The sequence below is a fragment of the Rhinopithecus bieti genome, unplaced genomic scaffold, assembly GCF_001698545.2.
Source record: "Rhinopithecus bieti isolate Rb0 unplaced genomic scaffold, ASM169854v2 scaffold_18745, whole genome shotgun sequence".
Taxonomy (NCBI): domain Eukaryota; kingdom Metazoa; phylum Chordata; class Mammalia; order Primates; family Cercopithecidae; genus Rhinopithecus; species Rhinopithecus bieti.
The window spans coordinates 888,170-907,249 of record NW_016809332.1 but is presented as its reverse complement, the minus strand read 5'-3'; positions in this window follow the sequence as shown (position 1 = coordinate 907,249).

Sequence of the window (19,080 nt, the reverse complement as noted above, 5' to 3'; positions counted from 1 at the left end):
AAAAAAAAAAAAAAAAAGCCAGTGCATGGGCCAAGACCAGACCAATTGAACTCATATCTCTGGGTGAGACTTAAGCATTTAATTTTTTGAAGGCTCATCGTTGATGCTGATTCATACTAAGGACTAAGAACTAGCAAATTCGGGTCTCCTTTGCCCAAAAGGAAAAACATATTATCCAGAAAGTGCAAACTGTCCTTCATTACATAACTTGTCATGTACAAAATAAAGTTCCTAAGAGGATGGGTTTTGGAGTATTTATCTTACAGATTGAGGGATTGACATTTATCTAATTATAATAGAGGTTCTTCTTTAGGGCTGTAGTTGGTATAAAGGGAATTCTATTAGAATAGTTTAGGGAGACTGTTTTCAGGTACCACATGCACACACAGACACCCCATATGGCACCTTAACTATCCCCAGCGTATACTGGGTGGAATGAATATGGGATGGTCTAGGAAACAGTATACATTTATAAAATAGCTCCCTCCAGGGAATGCTACCTGCCTTGTTGCATGAGAACCTTTAATCTGGACCAATAGAAGGCAGCTCATGGTGGCCAGTCATAAAGCATACATTCAGTTTGTCATTAACAACTCACAGATCTAGACAGGAAAGATTCTCCTTCTCATCTTCTCCATTCTTGGGGCATCTCACACAATCCCTTGTTTTCCTGAGCTCTGTATAATACAGACCTATTTACAAAGAAAAGGGAGGAGACAAAAGAGGTGAGGGGAAGTAAAGAAAGAGGAGAAAGGAAGAGAGGGAATGATAGGGGAAAGTAGGAGAAAGGAGGGGAGTGTAAGAAATGGGATGTTTCATAAGTTATAATTCTGAAAAAAGTCTGGTGTGGATACCTGTAGTGATGGTGAGAGAAGGAGGAAGAAATGTTACTTAGCTGTCAATATGTTAGATCTAAAATATAAACATGTTTCTTCTCTTATTTATTTTTATTTGTTTTTTATTTTTTTGAGATAAGGACTTGCTCTGTCACCCAGGCTGGAGAACAGTGGTGTGATCATGGCTCACTGCAGCCTTAACCTTCTGGACTCAAGCGATCTTCCCACCTCAGCCTCCCGAGTGTCTGGGACTACAGGCATGTGCCCCCACACCCAACTCATTTTTTTTGTATTTTTTGTAGAGACAGAGTTTCCCCATGTTGCCTGGTTGGTCTCAAATTTCTGGACTCAAGCAATCCTGCCGCAGCTTTCCAAAGTGCTGAAATTACAGGCGTGAGCCCTTGCACCTGCCCCTCTCATTTTTTTAAAGAAAAGATACCTGTGAAAAAAGTGAAGAGGACATTATACGACATTATACAAGTAAATGTTACAATGATTCCATGGGTCAAGGAATAATATTTTTTTCTTTCACCTAAACTAAATACATATTCGAGTGTCTACCGTACGTCAGCTTTGCAATAGCAGCTAAGAGATCAAAGAAGAATATAACTATCCAAAGAAAGACTATAACCAGAGGTGAAGAACCTGGAAAGCCATGCTAGAGTTTGGAATTGATTATGTGGCCAAAAGGAGTGATTACTCCTGAGCAGTAGAAGGAGCAGTGAAATATGATACATCTGTACCTGCTGAATCTGGTAGCAAAAAGGCTTGGTAGTAATAAGGCTACGCTGCTCATTTTTTGCTAGTATTTTACAGTGATCTCATTTTCCCAGTTCTTTAGATGGATTCTTATCTCTTGGTATAGTAGATAGATTTTATTAAGTAAAAGAATAAAACTCGATTTTTAAGTCATCCAATGTGACACTTCCTGCTAATAGCCTATTGTAATCAACTTAAATTTTTTAAATTTACAGATATATCTAATTTTATTCCTATCACTTTATTTCACACTGTCTACTTTTTGGGGTTTTTCCTTTTTTTTCTCCTCTTCCTTCTGGTCCTCTTTTGCTTTGTGTTTTCTATTTTTCTTTCCCCCATCTCTGATGGAAAGTTACACATCATCTCCTTCCATCCATCCCTCCCTCCTTTCCTTCCTTTCTTCTTTTTTCTTTCTCTTTTATAAGTGATTACTCTTAAACTTTAACATGCATACTTAATTAAGGTGAACTGTAATCCATATTTGTACCCTGATCTGGAAAAATGAATTTTCCTAGACTGACAATATATAATTGCTCTCCTCTAACATGTTATTTTTGTCTAGTATCTTAGCTGTACCTTAATTTGAGAAAAAACAAACAGCACTATTACATGAATTTGTAGGCAGTGCTTATTTAGACTTACATAATAATTATTAGTAATTTTTTCCCTCAAATTTGTTTCTTTTGCCAGCTTTTTTATTTTGTATTCTATTTCTTTCTTGAAATGTATCCTTTAGGAATTCTGTAAGATCTGTTAGCAGCAAAATGACCCCATTTTCTTTTCTGAAAATGGCTTGATTTTGGCCACATTTTAATTATAATTATTTTATTTATATATCAAACTTAAGATATATAATTATGTATTATATAAAGATTTATTATATAAATATACTATATACTAAATAAATAATGTTAATATATATTTATATTAATATTATTTATATAAAAATAATATTAAGTAAAAAAATATATAAATATTTGGTAATTACAATATTATATATTAAAATATTTATATAATATATTTAATTATAATACTTTTGTTTTTTATTTCTATGCATCTATGAAATTATTTTCATTAATCTGACTCATAATTTATGCTAATGTAAGTTGAGGATTCACATATTAATATTTTCAATTCAGAAAATTCCAAGGAAATGATCAGTTTTAACATTACAAATATTTTCTCATTCCATTTTTTTTTATTCTATCTGGAATTCCTTAAGAATATAGGTTCCATGTCTAAACCTTTTCTCCATATCTCTTAACATTCCTTTTTTTATTTTTTAGTGGTCTCTCTGGATAATTTGTCAGGTTTTGGTATCGAAATAATCCTGGCTTCATAAAACAAGTTGGGAGGCATTTATTCTTAAAAGAGAGTAAGAGAGATTATTCCTCCCTTAAATATTGATAGAACTCAAAGTAAAGCCATCGGAAACCTGAGTCTTCTCTGTGGGAAAGTTTTTAATTAAAGATATCAATTTCTTAAACAGGTATGTAGGATGACTAAGTTTTTTTTTTTAGATTTGACAAATTGCATTTTTCTAAGAATTCATTCATCTAAGTTACTGCTATTTGAATTTGCTGTATATATTGTTCATATTATGCTTTTAATATCTGTGACATCTCTAATCATTTTTCCTTTAATTTCTGATTCTGAAAATTTGTTAATCATCTCTTTTCCTTGATTAGCCCATATAGGAGTCCTTCAATTTTACGAATATATTTTTAAAATTCAATTTTGGTTTGTTGATTTTCTCTATAGTTCTTCTGCTTTCTATTTTAATTACTTCTGCTTTGTCCATCCCTACTACTATAATTTTCATTTTCTTTCCTCCCTGCACGGGCTGAACATTACTTGTAACATTGAGAAGGTGAGGTGATGATGGTAAGCTTTGTTTTGTTTCTAATATGAGTAAGGAAAATTTTAATAATTAACTATTAAAATGCCAATTGGTATAGATTTTTTAAAATAGATATCCATTATCATCTTAAAGTGGACTCTTTCAGTTCTTAATTTTCAAAAGTTTCTAAAGGTCATTAATTAATGCAAAATTTTATTGGTTTTCTGTATCTTATTTAGAAAATCATATATTATTTTTCTTTTATATTTTGATATTGTGGTACACAGCGATAGATTTTAGGATATTAATTCTGACCATGCTCCTGGAATTTAATCACATTTGGTCATTTGAATGATCAATTTCATACATTGCTTCGATTTTCTAATATTTTGTTTTATATTCCTACATCTATGTTTGTGAAAGAGTTTGGTTTGTAATCTTTTTACTTTAATGTGCTCGCTAGGTTTTGAAATCATCATTATGCTAACCTCTTAAAACAAGTTGGCAAAGGATTTTTCTTGTTCTTGTTCTCTGGTACAGACTAAGTAAGACTGGTGTTAATATTTTTCTTAATTCTTTGGATAATTAATTATTTGAGCATGAATTGTTTTTATGTAAAGTTCTCAATTATGTATCATTTTCTCTGATAGAGGACCATTCAGATGTGTTGTTTCTCCTTGTTTCACTTTCTGTAACTTGATAAAATTTCAAGTTTATTCACGTAAAATTGTTTATGATGATATTGTTTTTTAAAACTCTATAGGATCTTTAATGGTGATTCCTTTTGATTCTTGTTATTGGTATTTTGTGATTTCTCTTTTTTATTTATTTAGTCTTTTAAGGAACCAACTTTTGCCTTTTAAAATATTCTGTATTGTATGTTCTTTTCTATTTTTTTATTTGTTTTTATGTTTATAATTTTCTTTCTTTTCTTTCTTTAGTTTTAATTTACTATTGTTTCCTAAATTCTGAAAATCTCTATTTCATTCATTGATTTCAACCTTTGTTCTTTTTCTAATAAATACACTTAAGACTATGAATTTCTCTCTAAGCATGGCTGTAATAGCATACCCTAAATTTTGGTATATTTTATTTTGATAACATTCAGTTTAACGTATTTTCTCATCTCTATCTATTTTGATTTTTAAAAATCTTACTAGAAACTTAGAAGAGAACTACTTAATTTCTAAATACTTGAAAAAGTTTCTAGATGTATTTATTTTGATTTCTAATTTAATTTCCCTACATTCAGATAATATAGATAATATACTTTGTATAATCTTAATATTTAACTTTTGGTTGAAGATGCCTGGTAGCTCAGCATGTATCAAATGTGGCCTATATTTCATGTGTAGTTGAAAATAAAGTACATTTCAGTTGTTAAGTACAAAATTCTATACATTTTATTCATGAATTTGAAAGAAATCTTCATTTCTTTTGGCTGTTTTACTATCCTTTACCGGAAGGGGGGTGTAAAAATTTTCCAATATGATTATAAATTTGTTTTATTTATTTTAGTTCTGTTAACTTTTGCCATATAGTTTAATTTTTATTTAGTTATTTGATATTTATTAGGTACCTAAAATGTAAAATTGCTACATTTTTTTTTCCAGTAGATTGACCCTACTGTCATTATGGACTAGTCCTGTTAATTTCTAGTAAGATTGCCCTAAATTCATTTTGTCTGATTATTATTATACCTACAGTGGCTTTGCCTGGCTTGGTGGTTGCATGGTACATCTTCTTTCATTGTTTTACTTTAAATGTTTCTGTAACCTGCTATTCAATATTGAATATTCCTGAACTGTATTTTATATCCAGTCTGACAATCTTTCACACACACTCACACACACACACATATTTCACATTTGGATTTAAATTTTATGACTCCTTTTGGATTATTTGTATAATTCAATTTTATACATTGTGTTACTATATTGTTTATAGTTACCCAAGCAATTGCCACATTAACTGATTAAATTTCAAAATGAATTAGTATTTCCCTACTTTCTGGACATTGCTAGGACATGAGAACACTTTCATTCCATTTCCCCCACTTCATCTTTTGTACTATTATTACATATTTTCATTTTACATGTAGTCTAAACTCTGGAAGACATTATTATTACTTTTATGAAATTAACTTCTACTTAGTGCATTAGTATGTTTTCACACTGCCATAAAGATACTACCTGAGACTGGGTAATTATAAAGGAAAGAAGTTTTTGTTGTTTGTTTGTTTTTTCAGATGGAGTCTTGCCCTTTGCCCAGGCTGGAGTGCAGTGGTCCAGTCTCGGCTCACTGTAACCTCTACCTCCCAGGATCAAGTGTTTCTACTGCCTCAGCCTCCCAAGCAGCTGGAACTACAGGCTCCCACCACCACACCCAGCTAATTTTTGTATTTTTAGTAAAGACGGGATTTCACTATGTTGCCCAAGCTGGCCTTGAACTCCTGATCTCAAGTGATCTGCCCGCCTCAGCCTCCCAAAGTGCTGGGATTACAGGTGTGAGCCACCATGCCCAACCAGAAAGAGGTTTAATTGACTCACAGTTCCCAGTGGGTAGGGAGGCCTCAGGAAACTTACAATCATGGCAGAAGGTGAAAGGGAAGCAAGGCACACCTTATATGGCAGTAGGAGAGGGAAAGAGTGTGAGGAAGTGCCACACTTCAAAACCATCAGCTCTTGTGAGAACTCACTCACTATCACTAGAACAGCATGGGGGAACCACCCCCATGACCCAGTGACCTCCCACCAGGTCCCTCCCTTGAACAAGGGATTTACAATTCAAGATGAAATTTGGGTTGGGATACAGAGTCAAACTATATCACTTAGTTTTCCCAAAATATTTAGTGTTTTATTCTTTCCTATATTTTCTACTTATCTATGGATTATTTCCCTTCTGCCTGAAAAAAATTCTTTTTAATATTTCCTTTACTATGGGTCTGCTCTTACTGACCCTCTCAAGTTGAATTTGTCCCCCAATATTTTTTTAATTTTCACTTTTGAAGGATATTTTCACCAGATATGAGTTCCAATATACTTTTTCTATTTTAGCATTTTGAGGTGACATTGTCTTCTGTAAAAAGAATAATTTCAAAAAAAAAGCCCTAAAACCATAATTCTCATGACAATGAAAGCATGAACACATGTCAAAGATTTCATTTAACTCATTAATTAATGAGAAAATCCGTAAGAACCAAACAAAAGGTTTAAAGGAGGATTTGACTTATAAAGATCTGTGAACTCTGCTTGACAACTTTTATTTGCTCTGCCATGAGCAGAAATCATTTCCTGGCTACAGGCAAAATTATCAGAAACAGAGGCCCTGTGGTCTCTTGGTGGAAATCCCGTCTCTAAATGTTGCTTCCAGATGTCTCTGGTCCATTGGTCTTTTAAGCAGTTTCATACCCTGCTTTCTACCCCTCCCCGTGCCATAGCTCCAAAGAAATTCTGAATCCTCTTTTGTGCCAGGTGCAGACCATGTGGCATTGTAGCCATGCTCTTAGCCTCCTCCTGTACCTGCACGATGGCACCAAGGCACTCCAGGGTTACGCTAAATGTGGGTCATTCCTCAACATCTTGCAATTTTCATGGTCTATGTTCTGGAAAGGGCAGAGTGTTCCCTCTGCTTGTGAGTCCCTTAAATGTTTCTATCTTTGAATGTCTACCACCAACGCCACCCCCAGTTCTACTTTTCATTGTGAGGGAGGAAAATCAGATCACTCATATATAATCCTTTACTCTTACTTTATTTCTCTTACTTTCCAATGGCTAGCAACAGTTACTTTCCTTCCTTTTGAGGCAGGAATTTTCTTTACATAATATACTATTCTTTGTATTCTGGGATCCACACTTTGTTCAATTCTCTGAACTCTGGATCTTAATATGCAAAAATGTGACATTACTATGGATTTATAAATATCAAATTAGAAGACGAGTGACGTTTTTCTATCGTTGATATAAGTTTTATCTGAATTTCTATTCTTTGAAAGAAAAGGCTTCATGGTCTTCATGATGCAAAGGATTCAAGAAAAGGAGACAAATTTACCAGAAAAGCAAAATGCAATAGCAGACAACTCAAACACTACCTTAATATAGATAAATACATGCACATACATTTTTAATTTGACAAATCTTATAGCACGCTATTGGAGCCAATCTTTAGGATGTTAAGAGGGATTATCACCCCATTCCCATTTCTAGAAAGCCTTTATATAAAGAATTGGCATAGAAAGAACCATAGTTGTTTTTAATAACTATTGTCATTTTTTTCAATGCTGACCAGCACCTTTTGACAAACTTACCAATATTTTAGAAAACCATATTTTGATGTACCTGATTGCCCTTTTTTGGCAGTTCCTCAAAAAGTTAAACACAGAATTATCTTATGACCCAGGAATTCTGCTAGGTATACACTCAAGAAAAATGGAAACATATGTCTAATATAATCCTGTACACAAATGTTTATAACAACATTACTCAAAATAGAAAAAAAGATGGAAACAACCAAGAGACCATCAATGGTTGAATAAACAATTGTGGTATATGCATATAATGACTTATTATTCAATCATAAAAGAAATGAAGTACCGATACATGCCACAATTTGGATGAATCTCAAAAACATTATGACAGGTGTAAAAAGCTATACACAAGAAGTCACATATTATGTGGTTACTCTTGTATACCCAGAAAGAGCAAATCAGTAGAGATAAAAAGTAGATTCGACTGGGCGCAGTGGTTCACATCTGTAATCCTAGCACTTTTGGAAGGGCAAATGGGGAGGACTGCCTGAGCGCAAGAGTTCCAGACAAGCCTGAGCAACATGGCAAAACCCCATCTCTACAAAAATTAGCCAGTCATGGTGGTAGGGGCCTGTGGTTCCAGCTACTTGGGAGGCCGTGGCAGGAGGATTGCTCCAGCCCCAGAGTTTGAGGCTTCAGTGAGCCTTGTTCCTGCCAGTACACTCCAGCCTGGGCAACAGACCAAGACCCTGTCTCAAAATAAATAAATAAATAAATAAATAAAATAAAAATAGATTAAAGTTTACTAGGGATGGAAGGACAGAATAGGAAGTGCTTACTTAATGGTTATGGGAGGTTTTTATGGAGTAATAGAACCATGAAACTACAGAAAGCTTGTGCTTGCACAACATGTGACTACAATAAATACTAATACATTGTACACTTTAAAATTGTTACCTGAATTTCACACAAACGTAGTTATGTGGAAAAAGTTAACATCATTGCAACCCTATCCACTAGAGGGCGATGCTTCCATTAAGAAACATGACTTGTAAATTTTTTTGGTTGGTCGAAGGAGGACAGTCAGCTTTGCAAATACATTTTCTGCTTATTTTGCATCTATCTTAGGTGTAAAACAATGAAAGCAAATATCCACTTCGGAAACATTACTGGAAAAATAATATTTAATTTGAATATGTCTCTTCAAGACAAAACAGTTTGGGAAGCATTTGTATTGAGAAAAGATTTCTTTCCTTGGGCATAGATCTCATAGTGCAAAAATTAAACAAACATGAGCAAATTATGAAACTAAAGGCATGGTTAATGGAAAGCATCTCAGCGACTAACATAAAACTGAATGAGCCAAGTGTTGAAGTATTCATATCAATAGAGGGTTTCAAGTAACTTTATCACTGTCAGTACTTGAGAGTCTTGAAAGTGTTTATCCACATTTTCATGAGCACAGTAAAATTTGGTTGTCCAACTCAGTACGTGTCTTAAATTCTGTCTCTAATTCAGAAAATAATTCATCATTTAGTAAAGCTACATTTCTTGAAGTTGCATCAGGAATAAAATAATTAGCTCATCATATACCAGAGATCCTGTGGCCAAGAGTTTTAAGAGAGTAACACAGGAAGTGTCATGCACACTCATTTTCAGCTCCAAATTCACACAATAAGTTACTCTTCCTACAAAGGGAATGTCTTTCTGCCACTGTTCACAACAAAATCACAAATGTAACAGAAAAATTAGCCAAGGAAAACACAGTTCCTAAAGTAAATCTGATGCAAAATAATCTGATTAAATCCATATAATTACAGCATTGTAAAGTCGTCCTTGGGTTATTTATAAAGTCAGCAGTCAGCGTTTTCCAAGGCATACTAATAGGAAGCAAAGCCTTGCTCAGGAGCCAGCTGATAAAGACTATAAAGCTCATCCTCGGAGCAAAACCAGAATGATGTCACTGCTAAGTCCTCCATAAAATAAGAACCAGGCGTTTTAGAGCAGGTAGTTTGGGACACGAATAAATGTGGGGCTTGGGAAGGGAGTCTAAAAATCCAGAAACATAAGCTTAATCCTAGGTTTTTCTTTAGCAAGATTTGGATGTATACCAGAACCTAGTTTGTAGTCAATACGATAAATCTTATACTGTATATATTTTCCTAAGGCGCCTCAGTTTACTCATTTTAAAAACAAACAAATGGATATCTTTTGTCAACTTTATGAAATAATCTTCAGATATTGTTATTATAGCATACTGGTTTTCAATTGTTAAATAACCACACATATAGAGGCCTAGACAACACATGTAGTGTTTATTATCCCACAGTTTCTTTGGGTCAGGAATCTGGGGACAGCCTACCTGGGTCCTCTTCTCATTCCCACAAGGCTGCAATCACAACGTCAGCCAGGACTTGAAGCTCATCTGAAGCTTGGAGTCCTCTTCCAAGTTTAAGCAGCTGATGGTAAAATTCAGTTCCTATCAGCTATAGAACCCATTGTAGTTAGTTTCTTTAAGAGTGATTTTAAAAATTGAGAGTTTCACTGCATCAAATCTTTGAGCTCAGGGAAGACCTAAACCCTCTTTTAAAAGGCTTATTTGATTTGGTCAGGCTACCCAATATAATCTCCTTTAGACTGACTCAAAATCAAACTGTTTCAGCACCTTAATTACATTTGCAAAATCCCTTCACTTTTGTCATATTCTGTCGGCTGGAAGCAAGTTGCACATTCTGCCCACATTCAAGTGAAGGGGAGTATAAGAGGGTGGTGGTCTAAGGTGAGTTGGCCAGATGTAAATATAGCTGGATTAGATGAACCCTGACTATCCTAATCAAAAGTCTAATGGCTACACAGGACAAGCCAGGAAGAAAGCATCTTCTGCAACCCTCCCTTCATTATAGAGTAACAAGGCTTTTTTCTGTCTAGTGGCTACAAATATCACCCAAGCAACGAGTATTACCAGTCATCACACTTTATGCCTTCACACAAGCATATTCACTCATTTGTGCTACAAATAAACTTATCTTTCCCCATCAGAAAATTCCCAAAGCATTGGAAGTTAAAATGGTTTTTATCTGTTTATATATTCCTTATTTGTGCCAGTACAGGGAACGTTTGAGTTAGAAGCATGCAGCCTGATTTTAAAAATTGAAATTAAATTTCTATCAGTACCTTAGTAGGAAAATCAAGTTGAAGTTATCTAGCCATAATTTTGGCTTGTCTCTTTTATTCAGGATATGAGGAATTGCTGGAGCTTTTTTCTTTTTTGAAGTTTATCCTATTACACACACACACACCATAATGAGTTCTTTCCTACACTACTTAACTTTGCACAAAACTGTTTTCTCAAAAAGGCACTGAAGTGAGCTGGCAGCCATGTATTAGTTACTGCATTAGTGAAGAAAAGTGGCTGTTCCATACAATCCCAAGCATGGGAAATCAGAACTTCGAAGAAAAAAACCCAAAAAACCAAAACATAAAATTGAATTAAATTTAAGCCAAAAAGCAATAAGGAAAAGTAACAAGTAAAAGAATGTTCTTAAAAACAACACTAAGGCCGGGCGCGGTGGCTCACGCCTGTAATCCCAGCTCTCAGCGAGGCAGAGGTGGGAGGATAGCTTGAGCCCAGGAGTTCGAGACCTGCCTGGGTAATATAGCGAGACCCCGTTCTCCACAAAAGGAAAAAAAAAAAAAAAAAAAAAAAAAGACAAACAACAACAACAACATTAAGCTTAAAGAGCCTTATGTGAGGCAGTAAAGATATTGCAGATATAGACATTGGAGAGACCTTGCAAAAGTAACATTGCTGGAGGTTGGTTTTAAATCCTGCCTGCATGGTCTTGCATAATTTGTTAGTCCTGGGAGTGACACACAACATTTGCAATAATCATTTGAAATGAAACGTAACTCTTACTTGAAGATCATCTGTAATAATGATTTAATGTGTTACCAGAAATGATAAAGTGACCAAGTAAATCGATCAGTAAGTGTTTGCTTAAGGCCAGTTACATGTCCGGTATAATGGTATATTACAAAATATTGAGAAAGGGACCCTTTCTCAATATTGAATGCTATACTTTCTGCCGGAGACCAGAATTTGGTATGAACTAGTAATGAAGGGGTCAGAATATTGAAGAAGTCTTATCATCAAACACAAGCCAATGAACATTTAAGTGTCCTATGGCACAACGACTTGTCACAAATGCTTTGTTGTATATTAAAACATGAGTTTTTGTCTTTACACAAATGAGAGAACATCTAGAAATCTAAACTGGTCACCTTTGGGATGGTTACTAACCAGAGAGACATCATTACTTCTTGGCTCCTTTGGAAGCCTTCAATAACAGTTACTCAAGAATAATCAGCCATTTGTGTCAAAATAGGGAGGGAACCAATGTATTGTCCCACCATGCCCATGCATAGAATAGTACTAAACATATAGCATGTATTTATTAAATATTGCTGCAAAGTTGAGGGAGTGAAAATCTGTTTATCAGCTTTCTGAAGTGTTTGGGACAACTTGGACTTTGAGGCAGTTTGTGCAGCCCTCATACCTTTCCCATTAGAACTTTTCTCTACCCCGATCCCATAGCATGGGCAGTCAGCAGACATCCTTCCATTGTGTGACTGCACCCTACTGCTCACTGTTGATTGCACCAGGGATGAAGATTGGACCCCAGCTGGTCAATCAGATTCGCTTCCTTAACTGTTTGAACTAAAGACACAGAGACTGGGAACTGCAAGTTTAAATATGTAATAGCAGAGTTGAAAAAGCCTCTGTTTTTCCTGGGACCTGGTTCTTCAACGTTTCTTTGGATTCCGTGAAGTATCTCTTCTACAAATCCTTTTTTCCATTCTTTCTTTTTTTCTTTTTTGCTTGGGTTACTTTGAAAATTTTATTAATTTTCACCAAAGATGCCTCAAATAAGACCACTGACATGCTTTTGGAAAGTGCTGGAGACTGAAGAAAGAAATGTGAGACATCTGTGCATGAATCAGCTTGTTTCTGTATTTTTCTCACTTCAAGCATAAAATCTCTCAAACTTTAAGCTTTTAAGGCATTGCAGTCTCTCCAGGAGGCAGGAATTTTAAACGCAGATACATTTATTTTCCTTGAACTGGTTTTGTATAAATTCATTCAACCACTTAAAACAGTGTCCCACCTGAAAATGAAAAGGCCACAACATAAACTTTTCCATAAAAATAGGTTAAGGTGAAAGAAAGTGATGAATGTATTGTAAGGCTCATGAAGAGATTTAGTAGCACTGATCATTTTTGGGGGCATTCAATATGTTTCTATGTATAAGCCATAGTTTATAAATTCACTCTGTTCAAAGATACAACCAAGATACATAACATTAAAAGAACATATACATAGATTTTTAAAAATATGTTTGTCCTCTAACATGTACCATTTTTTGATTTTTCGCAGTACCTAAACACCGAGGACCACAAAGAAGAAAGGGTTGAAAAATATTATTTTTTAAACTTTATTGAACAGTATTATTTCTAAATTTCTTTAACACCTTTTAAAATGATACCTGAAACTACTTTTACTTTTGTTTTCTTAGATATTTTCATTTTACTTTTAAACATACTTAAAATATCTTATAAAAGACATATTTTAAAGTATAAAAGACATATATTTAAAGTATAACCTATGATAAAATTCACCTGCTTTAGACAGTATATAATTGAATTGATTCTATATTGCTAATTTTTGTTCTTCCTTGCTGAAAAAAAATGTAACCTGGAACAGGCTAGAGAGGATAATTTAAAACTAACTGGTTGTTTTGGTGTTTTCAGTTATTACTATATTTGGTATTTAGCCATTGGGATAATATTTACTAATGTAACAGAAGCACATCCAGCCCACTGTGTTGCTGTGGGTCACAGGGGTCTGCCTCTGTTATTGCTTTGCTCTCAATGTTAGCAGCACTCCCCGTGGTGAGGGCTCAGGCTGACCCTACAAGTCTTTTTCTGACTGCTTATAGCTCAACACAGAGGAGTGATTAAAATCTCCGCTTGTCACTCATCTCTTATGCCAAATTCAGTAGCAAAAGGTGGCAGCATATACTTACACTGGCAATGAGCCCAAACTTCAGAGTCTGAGGTCTTGTCACTCCTAGGTCATCATCTGGGTGTGCAGATGGTGATCACTGCAGCTTAAAGGCTGAGGAGGCAGAGTCCTGTGGTGAAGCTTGACTTCCGGCTATGAATAGGTAAGGGGAGCTATGTCAATTAGATAATGTGAAACATGATGGGAAAACACTGTTCCTTAAACAATCTAGGTCTGACATCATGTCCTCTGGGCATTCTTCCTTGTGTCTGTTTCCCACAACCTCAGTTAATGACATCCATTTCTTGCATTCCTGATGCTGCCCTTTAGCCGGAATGTTTTGCCCACATGGTCCTCTTGCTATATGCATTTTACTTGAGATGTGCAAGAAAACATTGTGGACGGTGAATATTTGTAGCTCAAAACAGAGCAAAAGGAGAAAGAGAGAGGCCTTTAATGGGGAATAGCTTAAGCTGGTGAGAAGAAAAAAGATTTGAGAAGAGGAAGAAACACAGAGTGACTTTTACCACCAAAGGAAAAAAAGTTTGAATTTCAGTCTATAATCTTTTATCTTTCTGAGGAGAATCACTGGTTAGCACTGTAAAGCTTTCACAGAAGAAGTCTCCTATGAGCTCTCTCTCCACTATATTCTTTGAGATTCTTCTTTCACAATTATCTCTACCCCTCACCTAGAAATAATAGCATTATTATTACATATTAAATTATATTCTAATATATAACAATACTTTTGTTATATTTATTATTATTGCTAACTTTAATTTCACTGTCAGACACTCTTCCAAGTAATTTATGTGAATTGCCTCAATTATCTCTCCCATAAAAGTATAATAATTTCCATATTTCAGTTGGAGAAACTGAAGCACATGAGATTGCTTAACTCATGTTAACTTGCTTAACTGCACAGAATTGAGTGGCAGAGCCAGGATTTGAACCTATGCACTGTGACTCAAGCGTGTGCCCACTGAAATGTGCCACACATGTGAGTCTAACTCAACTCCCTTTTATTCTAGCAATTTCTTAACTCACTCAATGGTTTTGACCAAGCAGCAGTTTTTCCCTCTCCAATAATGTGAACAGCCAACATTTCCACTCAGGTTGAACTATCCTAGAAAAAAAAAAAAATTTCATTTTTGCCAAGTGTTTTTACAACTGTTTGAACTATTTTGAGGACTTGGGAACAAGAAATAAGATGGGTTGAATGAACATAACAACAGAGGCTTGTTTCTGGATTTATTCAATGATTAATTCAGCAAGTATTTGGATAAGCACTTGTTTTGTATCCTAGAGACTGAGGATTACCCATGAATGAGTTGTTCCTGCATTTGGGCTTGTCTGCTCCCAAATCCAGACTGTTTCCTGGAGGCTGTCTATTAAAAATAATTTTTGAGGCAAGACTTTAAGAGCAAATCATAAATAAAAACTAAAACATCTGGCTGCCTATGGTGGCTCACACCCGTAATTCCAACACTTTGGGAGGTCAAGGAGGAATGATTGCTTGAGCTTAGGAGTTCAAGACCAGCCCTGACAACATGGCAGAACCCCTATCTCTATGCAAAATACAAAAAATTAGCCAGGAGTCAGGGGGGTTGGTGCACACCTATCGTCTCACCTACTCAGGAGGCTGAAGTGGGAGGATAGACTAAGACTGGGAAGTGGAGGTGTAGTAGGAAGAGATTGTGCCACTGCACTCCAGCCTAGGCCACAAAAGCAAACAAACAAAAACCCCTAAAACATCCATGCATCTCAATTCTGTGAACCACTAGATATAACAAATAGTGCTTTAGGATTCCTCTAACATATTATATCTCCACTTTCCCTTCCAGCCACTTCATCACTTCACTGTTGCCTGATTTGGTTTCGGGAGGGCATCTCTGGAGCCACATGCCTGTGGATAGGAGTAGCTTCAGAGACTGGGGGCCCTGCCAGAACAATGTGGACTCAAGAAACAGCACTGGGAGCATGAAAAGAGAGGGTGTGAGCATTGAGTATGCTACACTTGACGGCCAAATCCCCAGCTGCCTTCCTGTCCTTTTCCTGTCCTGCTCATAAAAAGCATAGACAAACAGGAAGGGGGATATGACTTTATAACAACCATTTGGAGGTTGTATGTAAGAGAATGCAGTAAAATCCACATTGTATAATGGCTTTTAATTGATCCAACCTGGATATTTCTTATCCAAAAGTATGGGCCCTGTGGGTAAGGCTGATGAGTATATTTTACACAGTGTTCTGAACTGGGGTTTGAGAATTCAAAGTAGCATTGACCAGCTTTCATCACTTTGGACCCTGTGACATATGAATAGAGTGAGTGAGTATGTGTAGACTCCCAGTAACAGGGTCTAAACAATTTTTTTTTCCAGCACACATCTCAAGAAGGAAGGTTGTCTTAGATTGGCTTTTTTGACTCTACTGCACTGCAGACCAAGCAGAAATAAGCAGGCAAAGATATTTATATGGAAATGTTTTAGTCATTAGTATTAGGTGAAAGGATTTTTATAGCTTTTAGAATGTTGTCCCGAAGCTACTACTGATACTTCTCCAAGGGGAGTGGGAGAGTAAAGGAAGGGAAGACAGGAAAGGGAGCATCCCTGGACAGAATACAAAGAATAGTATATTATGTAAAGAAAATTCCTGCCTCAAAAGAAAGGAAAATAACTGTTGCTAGCCGTTGGAAAGTAAGAGAAAAAAAGTAAGAGTAAAGGATTATGGAGAACCTCTGCTAGGGCAGTGTGGAAGGGAAATGTTGGGTTGGGGCACTGCCTAGTGGGGCCATGAGAAGAGGGCCACTGTCCTCCAGACTCCAGAATGGTAGATCCACCGACAGCCTGCACAGTGTGCCTGGAAATGTCACAGACTCTCACTGCCAGCCCATGTAAGTAATCGGGAGGAAAGCTGCACCTTGCAAAGCCACAGGAGCAGAGCTGCCCAAGACCCTGGGAACCCAACTCTTGTATCAGCATGACCCAGATGGCTTGGCTCTGTGTCCCCACCCAGATCTTACCTTGTGGTTCTCATAATTCTTACGTGTTGTTGGAGGTACCCAGTGGGAGATGATTGAATTGTGGGAGCGGGTCTTTCCCGTGCTGTTCTCATGATAATGAGGTCTTTCTGTTCTTTCGCATGCTGTTCTTGTGATAGTGAATGGGTGTCATGAGGTATGATGATTTTTAAAATGGGAAATACCCCACACAAGCTCTCTCTTTGCCTGCTGCCATCCATGGAAGATGTGACTTCCTCATCCTTGCCTTCCACCATGATTGTGATGCTTTGCCAGCCATGTGGATCTGTAAGAACAACTAAATCTCTTTATTTTGCAAATTGCCCAGTCTCTGGTATGTCTCTATCGGCAGCATGAAAATGGACTAATGCAATGGTCCATGTCTCTACTAAAAATACAAGAAAATTAGCCAGATTTGGTGGCAGGCATCTGTAATTCCAGCTACTCGGGAGGCTGAGGCGTGAGAATTGCTTGATCCCAGGAGGCAGAGGTTGCAGTGAGCTGAGATCGTGACACTGCATTCCAACCTGGGTGACAGAGCAAGACTCTGTTTCAAAGAAAAGAAAAAAAAAATGATGGAGGAGGAAGAGAGAAAGGAATGGACATGGAAATAGGATTAGCTAAAGGAAAGACCATGGATAGATATAGGATTTAGAGTTATGAAAGCTGGATGTCTTCACTTGCTGTGCTTGAAATTTTAATAATAAGTAATGCTGTTTAAAACAATATTAACTTTACATTTTTTTCTTGTAAGTGAAAACAAAAGAATACAGATGAACAAACATACAAAAACTCTCTACATTGAGGTTCTGATTTTGTACAAAAAATATTGAAAGATGAAGGGATTAAAATTCAATATTCAAGAAATTTTGGAGTTTAAAAAATGGTGTTCTTTTTGGAAAGTTATCTACTTAGGTAATTGTTAAAGCTACTTAAGTGGAAACAGAAAACTGCATCATTGTAATTGCAAAAGATCCTCTCCTTTTGTGACTTTTAAATATCAGTGTTTGTGAATATTACATGCATATGTCTAGTCAGGCAATATGATCTCTGTTAGCAGGCTGCAGCTATAAACTCACCAATGAAAATTTACAAACTCCAGCAGAATGCTCACATTAATGAGTCCTTTGGGATAACATTTTCTTGAACTATGTTTATCTAAACCAAAGTGTTAAAATCAATTAACCTATAAATAACAATGAATTAATTTTCCTATTTCAGCCACAGTTATTCTCTATTGGCTGAAATTTCTCTCTCTCTCTCTCTCTCTCTCTCTCTCTCTCTTTCTCTCTCTCTGTCTTTCCCTCTCTTATTATATTTCTACATATAAATTTTCCTGTTTTAGAGGGAATTAATTTTTTTCCCCAGTATACATCCCCTCTTTGGAGAAGGAAGATTGTTTAAAATTGGCTTTATTGACTCTACTGCACTGGAGACAAAACAGAAATAAGTAGGCAAAGGTATTTACGTGGAAATGTTTTAACCATTAGTATTAGGTGAAAGTTTTTTATAGCTTTTAGAATATTGCCCTGAGGCTACTACCCCTTCAAGGGGCTTAAAAGCTCCAGACCCAGGCCGGGCGCGGTGGCTCAAGCCTGTAATCCCAGCACTTTGGGAGGCCGAGACCATCCTGGCTAACACAGTGAAACCCCGTCTCTACTAAAAAATACAAAAAATTAGCCGGGCGTGGTGGCAGGCGCCTGTAGTACTACCTGCTTCGGGAGGCTGAGGCAGGAGAATGGCGTGAACCCCGGAGGCGGAGCTTGCAGTGAGCTGAGATCCGGCCACTGCACTCCAGCCTGGGCAACAGAGCGAGACTCTGTCTCAAAAAAAAAAAAAAAAAAAAAAAAAAAAAAGCTCCAGACCCAGCTTTTAGTGAAAGTTCTGAACAGCCAAGTTGGAAAGTTATTTTTTTAAGCTGAAAATAAAAGTAGAAAATGGATAGTATAATAGAACTAGAAAATTTTCACTTCTTATTTCAGGGGTTGTGTTTTACCTGATTACCCTAATTGATCTTATAAAAATGTGATTATAGTTCATGTTGTTGTATTATTATTGTTGTAATAATTGTAATAATATTTTTTGAAGATCTGGACTTCAATATTTGATAAAAATATAATAATAATATTTGAAGAGCACATCTCTATAGAGTCATTCATTACTTCAAAGTACAAAACTGGAGGAAGCTGCATGGCATATTGAAACTCCTGTGTTTATCTGCACTAATCACTTCCTGGTACTGTTGTGCTCAATGTTACATGAAATACTCTGACATAAAAACAGAAATGTACTTGTAATAATAAACATATTTGCAAAATT